At 37.6% G+C, this 12,362-nt stretch overlaps 1 protein-coding gene across 1 annotated transcript in view; it reads right to left on the reverse strand.

The window, feature by feature from the left end:
- ATRNL1 (attractin-like 1) overlaps positions 1–12,362 on the reverse strand; it is a 548,413-nt gene that overhangs the window by 500,231 nt on the left and 35,820 nt on the right. The window lies entirely within an intron of this gene.

Here is a 12,362-nt window from a genome sequence, read left to right on the forward strand (position 1 = left end):
TTCATATTTCTTGTCACACTATTTTTGCTCGTAAAAACTAGAATTCTGATTATTCTATATCATTGATTTGCTTTCTTCCCCTAGGCAATCACAAGACTTCTAATTTTTCCAGTTCAGTAGCAAGCAAATACTACACATAACTTGTTATCCTTTACACAAAATGGATCCAAGCCAATGTAAAGGGTTTTTTGTTTAAGAGTATTTTCGTTTGGTTTGCTTGTTTCTTTTGCCATTGCCTTACATCTTACTTCTGAAATTAGACCATAGCAGCAGTGGGAAAACTGTTCTAGACCAAGAGAAATTAAGGCATAAATTATAAATTTAAGTAAGCATATCTGCCAGCCTGTCCCTCTCTTATTCCTGGTCAGCAATGAGACATGGGAAAGCAGAACAACACTGGACTACGCAGAAACTAAATAAAATGCATATAAACAGCTATAAAAGGTCAGACAAAAATGCCGACATAGCCCAGTAACCTGTCTCTGACAGTGGCCTACAGTGGATACCCAGGAAAGACTTTAAATCCCTACAGATACTCCCCACAGCATTACACCACCTTCAATGACCTGCAGCTCAGGGATATTCTCAGCCAGAGGTTGTGCCTCTGTATTGGTTTTGGGTTACCTTTTCTCCTAGGAGTTTGCCCATGTAAACTGACGTAAACTTGCAGGATCTAGAACGTCCTGCAGGAATGACTTCCACACATATATGAAGAAACATTTCAACTGTTTTTGTCCTGAGCCTACCTCTTGGCAATTTCATCCGAAATCCTTAGGTCTAGTATTGGATGAGATAATGAACAACAGTACCCTATTCACATGCTTTATCCCACCCAAGATGAAATGATCCGTGTTGTTTCCCTCCCTTCTCTCCGCTGTCCCTTTTCCAACCTGAGAAATCCTTGCTCGCTGCCTTTAATATATCTTTTCTATTCTCCTATACCCTTTCTGAGATGCAACACAGAGATCAGCATGTCGTATTCAAGATGCAAGTGAACCATGAATCTGTACAGTAGCAAAATAATGATTTCCACTTTGTTCTCTATTCCCATCTTAACATTTTATTTGCTCTTTCAACAACTACAATGCTGACATTTTAAACACAACTAGCTGCTATAACTTTTTTTCTGAGTGATAATAGATACTTCAAGATTCATTACATACAGAAATTCATTTAATGTAGAAATAGAACCTTTTTCCTTCGTTCATATATATTACTTCACATTAATTTATACAGAGTGATAAAATAGCAGATGAAATTCAATAATCTATTAACATAAAAGCTTTGTGAAAGAGTATCTTCAGCACACTGTAACTTCACTAATTTACGCCATTTTCTGCATCCTTTATGATTATGTTCTATAGTTCAGGCCTTAACATGCATCTCTGGTGGCCTTATTCCACCAGGAAAACTGACCATCCTACTCTTTAAAATGTTACAACAATGATAACAAAAATAAATACATACTCAGAAATGCTCATTTCTTTCACTATAATGTGGAAAGATAATCGTTAAGAATAAGTATCACTGAATAAGAAAAAAGAAACAGTTGGGGGTTTCTGGTTTCAGTTTTTTTAATAAATCGATAGACTAGATTTAAGACCAGAGCAAATGCTGAACAAGCTGACTAAGTCACAGCTTAATTTTCATATACTTCAGTCAGCTGAGAGAAAATTTCCCTAATAAAACCCAATACATTGAGCTGGTCTGAATGCTACAGTACACCACTCCCCAAAAGCAATGGTTCCTGCTAAGTGCTATACAAATGCTGGTGTAGCTCATAAGCAAAGCAATGAATGATGAGAGGCGCGGTTGGTAACTCCCACTCTTCCCTTGCTGCACACTGGAGAAGTCGCAGCGATGGCCACGGGGAAGGACTAACCATGCTCCTGCCAGGTGCTCTCGTGTGAATGAGTGCCTGGCCACAGAAAACTTTTGCTTGAAGAAAGCAAAAGACACACGCAGTTTAAGTTTACAATATTTCTTTTTGTTGAGAAATCGCAACTTTACCGAAAGGTATACTTTCATGTTTATATACATGAGAAACAGGTTTTTCAGGGTTATTTCTGGCTTCTTTACATATTAATTACATTGTTTATACAATTCTGAACATAGTATCAATTTATAACTTAGTGGTCTAAGTCACAGATCACTGATTTTGAAATCAAGCTAATATTGAATGGTTGGTCCCTACCAGAACCTTAGTAAAGCTGATCAGAGGAGCAGATCCCATGTTTGACTGTGTGCTAGATTGAAGGCGTTAATTTTTTTGGAAAAAAGGCAGTGATGCATAAAATTTCCATCAAAATAATTTTAGTGCTGTCATATGGTTTGTATACAGATGTAAAGTCTTATATAGCAAGCCACAGAACATTTATTTTGCTACAAGAAATGTGAAATATCGTAAGTATTAATTTGCAGTCATGACCACTGCCTTCTTAGTAGCTGTGTAATGCAATGGAGGTGACTTACAAGAGCTGTTTTTGTTAGATCAGCCCTTCAGCACTAGTAAAGCACAAACAATTTCCCTTTTCACCTAGGCTGATAATTTTTTGATAAATAGTTTCTTTCGGAAGAGTAGATAGCCTTTGAAGCAGCTATTGCACTTTGCTGAAAAAAGTAAAGCATAAGTAAGAGCATGACACTGCTTTGTAATAATGGTTGTCGAAAATGGTAAGATAAAGGAGCTTTTCTATTTAAAATAAAGACATAGCAAGACAGAGGGGTATTACTTTAAGTTTCTTGAGTCATACCAAGAATTTTTCTGTATCATTTTTCATTCCAAACATTATCAAATCCCAAATCCCATAAATAACACATAGATAAGCAGTACTACTTTCACATAACCTCCTACCAAATCAAGGGCAATATTCTCTATCATATAATGCCAGATATTTGTGGACATCGTTTTGCTCTGTGACTAACGGTGATCCTGTCAAATAATCAAAATCCAGATGAGCCAACATGACTACGCACTCTTTAGTCACAGAAGTGGAATAGCCAGAACGATGCCTACATGCTGCACCCCACTCCCTGCTCCTTGCTGAGAAAGCTTCAGGGATGAGGGGACAGCCAGAACAATTTGTGTGGCCTGCTTAAGCACTACAGGTTTATCACACCTAGACTCCAGCTTTCTAAACGGAATGCACAGGGGAGCAGCTAATGTTGTATATTGTCATTTGTAAATCGCACGCCAGCTTTCATAAACACAACAACATTTTTTTAGTTGGCAGGATTATAATCAAAACCTATAAAGAATTAGAGGTGCGTGCCAAGAGAACACTTCCCCTTCTCTGTATACTGTAAAACAGATCTACCAAATTATAGAAAGAAGTCAGGATGCTCCACAGCAGAGTTAAAGACATTTAACAAGTTGTTAATACCTTACGTGAAAGATATGTGGCACTAGGTTGTTTCATCTAGCAGACAGACACATACCAGAAATGCAAGGGCTAAAGGCTGAAGTCAACACAGGGCAACCAAAACCTGAAACAAAGGGAAATCTATATTCCCCTGGAATACTACCACTTTATAAAATAATGGCAAATATAATTGAGTTAGAATTCACAGTGGCAACATTTATATTTACCACTGCAGAGACTTTAAATCAAAACTGATGCATTTCGAGAAGAGAGAAAAGTATGTTCTAGTTCAGTCAGAAATTATTGGTCTAAAATGAAGGAGTAGTCAGATGAAATCTATGGCCCGTAATACATAAGATGTCAGAGCAGGTTATTAAAACGGCCCTTCCTGGCTGTAATATTTATAGATCTGTGAAAAATGCAGTCCTGTCATCTCCTGTATCTTCTCGTAAAAGAATAATATCATCAAATCTTTCAGAAAGGGGCACTAATTTAAACCAGAGAAGTCACTGGGTATTTTCTGTCACCAGCCGAACATGAAGACCCACAAAACTGCTGGTAGATGGACAGACAGAGGTCTGATTTATAATACAGGTAATATTAGGAGAAACAAAGCATAAGGCACATTCATAATGTTACAAATATTCATTGTTAAATAAAAGAAGGGGTTACGGAGAGGTTTTTTTATCTCTATATTACTTAGTGTCACATTTTTATTCAGCATTTTATGAAAAGCTGGATTACTTTGCAATTCCTACTTCAGATATATCTGAATATAAGATACAGAGCATATTTTGCTATATGGATTCATCTCAACATCAGTATTTGTGTGTCAGTCAAGGACTATTCTCTCCATTGTTGCAAAATTTTGCTCCTTCTTTTCATCTTTTACGAAAATTTGTTTTATGAAAAAAATAAAAATCAATAACTATGCTTCAAAGTTATAAGATCAAATCCTTCTTAAATACAAGTAGGAGCAGTCTTTCCAGCTTGAGATCTTGTGCCTAACCTTTACAGCAGGGAAAAAGGCTCTTCACATACCCCAGATGAGATCAGCTGAATATGTTAAGAAAGAAGGGAAAAAAAATTTGGACCACCTTACAGGACAAACCAGAATCAGTGAGCACTATGATATCAGAAAGAAATAGAGAAGAGATCAAGAGGCCATTTCTCATACCAAAATTTTAAGTGATAGACTAAGAAGGTTTCTGTAATATTTTTTTCCAAAGGAAGATCTGAAAAACATGTCCTGAGAAACCCACAAAGTCAGACTTTCATTTTCCAGGCATAAATCATTGATCAGCACCTGACAAAAAACCTAAGAATTTGCATTTGATTTTCCTGCATTTTTACATTTATTGTAGAACCTTGCTGTTGGTTAATTTTTTTTCACAACATATATTAAAATAGAATTACTGAACATACTGTAGTTCTAATTTTTCTTCAATGACTAATCAAGAGGAATAAGTAGTTAATACATTAAGAAAATATTTGCATATGCCAATCACACTCTTATACTTGTTACATACTGCTTTGCATTAATAGAAGAACATATATTTAGAAACAGTAATGACATTCACAACAACTTTTCACATGCCAACTAATCAAAGGCATGCTCTTAAATAGGCCCCACTTTATCCATTGACAAAGTAACAGTTTCTTTTCTAAAAAGTCCCTACTGCTTAATTCAAGTATTCAGTTCCTCCCTCTAATTTATTTTAAACAAAATCAGGCTCCAAAACAATCAAAAAATCCCAGAAAAGTATAAGGAAGACTACAATACAACAACATTTTTTCCCCATAAGAATATATTCTGTATTTCAAGAAGCTTAACACTTATATGTGGCACAAATCTGTTTTTTCTTGTATTTGGTTTTTGAAGATTTTTTTGTTGTTTTGTTTTTTTTTTTTAAATAAAGTTAGTATGGGTATAATCTTTGATTGGTGTAAAACATTAATTTAAGGTTTAAGTTCAACAGGTGTTTTATTTCCTCATTTACTGTTTCTGAAAAAGGCTGTTGTTCTATAGTACATTTTTGTAACAGTCCCAAAAACTACTGTAAGAATACTGCATAGAAGTAGATGTTCCTTTCAAAGTACAAACTTACATGGCATCTTACTTAAGCAATGTATTTTCACTTACAGAAAAGTTTCAAAAAAATCTGTTCCCTTCCTTAGGCTGCATAATGTTATATGAATTCATAGAACAGAGACCATGAAAGGTCATTTGGAATAGGATATCTGAATGTATGACTGTGCGACTTACAAGAGAATCTATAAAGTGACTAGAAATAAGCAAATGTGGGCAGAGTCTTATGAAGACTTGGTAAACAAACCAGATGCAGAAAATAAAATATAGTAACATTAAAGGTAATCTCAATATTTATTCTATTGTAAATTAAAGTTACCATGGAAATAATAGAATCATAGAATAGAATCATAGAATCATTAAGGTTGGAAAAGACTTCTAAGATCATCGAGTCCAACCATCAACCCAACACCACCATGCCCACTTAACCATGTCCCTAAGCACCTCATCTGCATGTCTTTTAAATCCCTCCAGGGATGGTGACTCAACCACTTCCCTGGGCAGCCTGTTCCAATGTTTAACTATTCTTTCAGTAAAGAAATTTTTCCTCATGTCCAATCTAAGCCTCCCCTGGCGCAACTTGAGGCCATTTCCTCTTGTCCTTTCGCCAGTTACTTGGGAGAAGAGACCAACACCCACCTCGCTACATCCTCCTTTCAGGTAGTTGTAGAGCGCGATGAGGTCTCCCCTCAGCCTCCTTTTCTCCAGGCTAAACAACCCCAGTTCCCTCAGCCGCTCCTCATAAGACTTGTTCTCCAGACCCCTCACCAGCCTCGTTGCCCTTCTCTGGACACGCTCTAACACCTCAACGTCCTTCTTGTAGTGAGGGGCCCAAAACTGAACACAGTATTCGAGGTGGGGCCTCACCAGGGCCGAGTACAGGGGCACGATCACTTCCCTGCTCCTGCTGGCCACACTATTTCTGATACAGGCCAGGATGCTATTGGCCTTCTTGGCCGCCTGGGCACACTGCCAGCTCATGTTCAGCTGGCTGTCGACCAACACCCCCAGGTCCTTTTCCGCCAGGCAGCTTTCCAGCCACTCTTCCCCAAGCCTGTAGCGCTGCATGGGGTTGTTGTGGCCCAAGTGCAGGACCCGGCACTTGGCCTTGTTGAATCTCATACAGTTGGCCTCGGCCCATCGATCCAGCCTGTCCAGGTCCCTCTGCAGAGCCTTCCTACCCTCGAGCAGATCAACACTCCCGCCCAACTTGGTGTCATCTGCAAACTTACTGAGGGTGCACTCGATCCCTTCGTCCAGATCATGGATAAAGATATTGAACAAGACCGGCCCCAAAACTGAGCCCTGGGGAACACCGCTCGTGACCGGCCGCCAACTGGATTGAACTCCATTCACCACAACTCTCTGGGCCCGGCCGTCCAGCCAGTTTTTTACCCAGCGCAGACTACACCTGTCTAAGCCGTGAGCCGCCAGCTTCTCGAGGAGAATGCTGTGGGAGACGGTGTCAAAGGCCTTACTGAAGTCCAGGTAGACCACATCCACAGCCTCTCCCTCATCCACTAGGCGGGTCACCTGGTCATAGAAGGAGATCAGGTTGGTCAAGCAGGACCTGCCTCTCATGAACCCGTGCTGGCTGGGCCTGATCCCCTGGTTGTCCTGCACATGCCTTGTGAGCGCCCTCAAAATGAACCACTCCATAATCTTCCCCGGCACCGAGGTCAGGCTGACAGGCCTGTAGTTCCCCGGATCCTCCTTCTGGCCCTTCTTGTAGATGGGCGTCACATTGGCAAGCCTCCAGTCGTCTGGGACCTCCCCCATTAACCAGGACTGCTGATAAATGATGGAGAGCGGCTTGGCGAGCTCCTCTGCCAGCTCCCTCAGCACCCTCGGGTGGATCCCATCTGGCCCCATAGACTTGTGAGCATCCAGGTGGCATAGCAGGTCGTAATCTATGAGACTAAGGATTTTATTCTACCTCCTCACCGTGTTAGGTGGTACTTGACTTTTTTTCCGCAAAAAAAAAAAAAAACACACCACCTTAAATTGCCATTCAGTTACAACACGCCCCAATGCCTACCCCAAGACAGGATCAATCATACTGGAATCTTTCTTCACAGTTATTTGTCTAATCTGTTCTTAATAATTCCAATGACAGAAGTCTACCATCTTCTTATGCAATCTATTTTAGTACTGACATCCTTGTTGTTAGAAAGTTTTACTAAATATCTAACTTAATTTTTTTTTCTCACTTCAACTTAAATATATTACTTCCTGTCCTACTCAGAGCTGACCTGGAAGACAGGTAATTCCCTTCCTCTTTCTGCCTTTTTTTTTTTGTTTTTGTTTTTTTACGAACATCTGCCTTCAAGCTTTTCTTCTCTGAATTAAGGAATCTAATCCAACATTCCTCATGCGTCATTTTCTAGTATTCCCTCCTCTAGAACTTCTCCAATTCATTTGCATCTCAAAATGGTACCTACTACGCCACATCTAGTCTGTCCAGCATAGCAACCAGAGAAGAATTAATGTCCTTAATGCAGCCAGTTCTCCTGAATGTAAGTAGCAGAATAACTGCCTTTATGCATGCTGATTTGTATACAACCTGTAATTCCCTATGACTGCTAACTTCCTCCACAGGAGGAACTAAACAGTGTTACTCTAGTTCATCTTACTGCGGTTAGTTATGCCTACTGAAGTGTAGAAATTTGAATCCAATTCCATCAGTACGACTTTTTTCAGGCAGTATTATATGGGATCAATGCAGCTTGCATGATCTGGAACTTGCTGCATGGGAAGTTTCATTTATAAACACTTTCTCGTAGCAAAATCTATTTTTGTTTCTGTGATATAAGCATTCATTTAAGATGGTAACTGCTGGCCACACTGCATAGTGAGAAATTCTACTTAAAAATCAATGGACTCCACAAGAAAAGATGGAATTCCATTTGTGTATATTTATCATAAAGTTCTTTAAAGAACTCCTACATTTTCTGTAACAGTCATTTTTCTATCACTCAACTATGTCAACAGTTTTTTAATTATTATTCATATTCATTCACCTTACAAAGCACTAACATAAAGTCAGTACTAACAAAAATTAAAACTCAAGTGCACGTATGTAGAAGGTCACCATCATAACAGTTGCATTAATTTTGCATACTATAACGCAAGTCATTCAACCAGTTACAACATGGTGCCATTTTTTACGTTGGTTTAAACTAGGCAGTTGCCAGACATCAGCACTGCAAATTAGAGGCGCAAACACACAAGGTTTTCCTCTTCCTCGTGGTGCTAACATTCAGTCTGAGGAAAAATATTGGCATGCATATATAAAAGAGCTTTCTACTTTTTCTGCATGCAGAGAAATTCTCCTATTAATTTCCAGCAACAGCATATGTCAAAATGCTCTATTTCAAGTTTCTTTGACAAAACAAATAACAGAATTTTGGATGAACAGAGGCCAAGAGACGAGGTGACGAACAGGCACAGTAATCTCTCTCGCTGCACAAATGATTGGACTACTTCCATTTAATAGCTTGATACATAAATGGAGTAAATAACACTGCTGAAAGCTTAGCTTCATAGCATGGGTCCTGAAAAATTCAGGATGGCTTCTATCTCCAGATTGTTCTTCAGCGTACATACATACATTCTTTAAAATATGCGAGTATAAGCCATAACTATCTAAAAAAACAATCCAAATGCTGGTTGCCTTGAATCTAAGCAAAGAAACACACCATTTTCTCTACTGTTATCGAGTGTTTGTTTGTAACTATGTAAATTAATCCAGATTTTGGAATAACAGAACTTCTCCAAAAAGAGAAGCAATTTTTTGAGAGGCCTCAAATAAGAAAAAAAAAAAGATTAAGACAGACAGCAAAGCCTAACAAAATCTAGTCTGCCAAGACACTAATACAGTATGAAGGAGAATAGCAGAGTGCAGCCAGCATGATAAACACTTCAGGAAGCTGACTGAAGAGAGAGGCAGCAAGGAAAAACAGATCAGCGCTCAGAAATCTGTCATTAAATGCATTATTACCCTTCAGTGGATTCTTAGCCTTTTGGAATAGTGATATTCACATAATGTAATGAGAAGAAAACCACACACAAAGATTTTTAACAAATTACTTGGATTGTCTTCAGAAAAACTGCTCCTTACCTATAGCTGTCATTGTGCCACTATTCCCCCTCTAATATAGGAGATATCCATCAGGAAACAATTTTATTTTCTTTTTTAATACAACTTCAAAAGCACCTGATTCTGTATCTGTGAGATGAACAAAAACAGATTCGTAGAGATTACAGCTTAATTGTTTAACACAGGTACCCAAGTACATATATTTTGCTGAAAAATGGTTGACCTGTTTTCCTGAGGTTTAACTTGAAGTCAGAAAATACTTTCTAAATGCAAACCTTTCCATTTGGGGGAGAGGGAGGAGCGCTGTTGTGCTACATTTAAAAAAAAACAAACTAATAAATACTGTATCACCCCCAATCATTTAGAGGTTATCAACAACTAAAAAAGTTTTTATGCTCTCTAGTTTTACACAGATGCATTTACATGTAGTATTTATGGAAAGTTTCTATAAAATTGAGTGGAGTTGAGTCAATCTACAGAGTTCAACAGTGAACTGTATACTTTCTACAGAATTGCTACACCAATTAACAGTTCAAATCTTGCCAATATTTTCCAGGTGGCAATGGTCCTCTTCATTTCAACTCAGAAATCGGTGCCTTTTAAAAGATACTGCAAATAGCACAATATCCTCCACTGACCTGGAAAAAACTACAAGAAATGTAGCTTCATCTCTCTTATCTGGAATAATACACACATTTGGTATTTCCTATTTTAATATCATGGTTGGACAAAATCGTATAAGACAGACATCTACTCTATTAGAAATGCCCAGGCTAGTTCATAGATATCATCCAAAATTCTGCCTATAAATAGGCCTGCCACTATGCTTAAAATCAAGAATTGATAGAAAATCAAGTTGGCATTTGATACAAACACAAGACATCATAATATTTCTCTGTATCACTATCTCATTTAATTATGGCTGCAAATGCTACTTTAGATATAAAATCCAAAAGGTTAAAAAGCTGTATAAAAATAATTCCTGTTTTGAGTAAGAGGCAGACCATCTACCTGAGTCATTGACTGAACTTCTTGCACTCACAGTTTCATGTCATGGTTACTCATTTTCTCAGAAAAAAGAATAAGGTTTGAAATATTCAAAATTCTGACTATTCAGTCTTGCTTCAGAAGAATATTAACAGCAGTCCCAAAGTCTTCTCATGTATCTATCCAGACAGCTACTATTAGAAGCAAATAGGAATTACAAAATAATCTGCCAGGCAGCAAGGAGACACCTCACTGCTCTAACATTTTACAACGTTCATTTCAGCCAAGAGTTATTTTTATGGCCAAATGTTACCAAGATAATGAATAAATAAATAACAGAAGCAAAAAACCACACTCCACCAGACCAAAGTGGTCCTACTACTTACTTTTTTCCTACCACATTAATATTGTTATTATTTCATTTAGAAAAGTTCTGTACCTGATAAGATTATTCAGAAGCAATGCATTATCCTTATGATTTCCCTGGTGTTTAAAAAAAAAAGTTATAGTTTATGTTTCTCAAGTTACTAGAGCTCTTTCCTCTAGGCTTTATTTTCTACAAGGCAGCCCTCCATTTCCAAAAGTAACATGGTTAAGTGTATTTTCTAACATATTATTTACGTTATTTTGGTAACGTCTTTCACTTCATCTCTGCTGTCTAAAATAGATTTCAAACTGAGTAGGTTCTACGTTGAAGTGAGATTTGTCTACAGGTTTTGATTTAATCACAAGATTAACATGAGTGAAGGATAAAGTTACTTATGAATTTTTATGTATTTGTATATACTTTAAACATATGTATGTATATATTTACATACTGAGCCATATATATACGTATTTGATAAGACTTCTATAACTAACCAAACATGCTACAGTATCTTAAAATGTGGGGCACAAACCATATAGACAATGCAGACTGAGGTACTTGGCAAAAAGGTAATGCACTGTGCCAGTTTTTCACTGTACATCACTATAAATCTCATTTTCATTTGTGACCTAGTTCAGGGTTTTAACTTAAGCTTCCTGAGGTAACAGCCAAATGCTCTAAATCCAGTGTCACCTACTCCTAAATTTCTCATTGTCCATTTAAGACAGGTTTCTAACAAACACCTGTGCTCAACAAGCAGCAGCTATTTCTACATTTCAGTCATTTAGATTGATTAATACCTAACCATCAAATTGTATGTTTGTTAAGGACAGAGCTCTCCTGGCAGAAAACTACCTCCTACCGTAAGGCTGCAAGCACCAGCTCCCACTAGCTATATTAATTCTGAAATTATCCAAATGCAGTAGACTTTGACACACACACTCTCCAAAGAAAAACAAAAACAAAGACATCAAGTATCTCTTAGCATCCCTAAGACTACACTAACAGAAATTTCATTTTAAATTATTTACGATTTGTTTGGTTTTCAACACTTTTTTTTTAATTCAGCATCCTCATTCTGTTTTTTTATGTATGTATATATATATAAACAAACAGCAACTCCTTGTTCCTTTCTTCCACCTCCCATCAGCACACATGCTGCTTCACAAGAGGTTCCCAATCCCTGAACACAGCCTCAGACAGTACAAATGTTGAGATAAGAGATAATAGTTCTTTTAAAAACTTAATTGATTAATAAATTCAAAGGGCTGGCTGCTGACTAGGTTTCAAGTACTGTCTTTTAGATAGTTACATAGATAATCACTTACTTTCTGACTTCTGTGGCTATAGTGATTATCAGGACATTACACATTTGCCTTAAATACAAAGTACATCCCTCTCTGCTGTAAAGAACTGGAATAATGGCATTCATATCTCTGGGGTATTACAAGGCATTCC

This window comes from Pygoscelis adeliae, unplaced genomic scaffold (assembly GCF_000699105.1).
Source record: "Pygoscelis adeliae isolate BGI_AS28 unplaced genomic scaffold, ASM69910v1 Scaffold4, whole genome shotgun sequence".
Classification (NCBI taxonomy): domain Eukaryota; kingdom Metazoa; phylum Chordata; class Aves; order Sphenisciformes; family Spheniscidae; genus Pygoscelis; species Pygoscelis adeliae.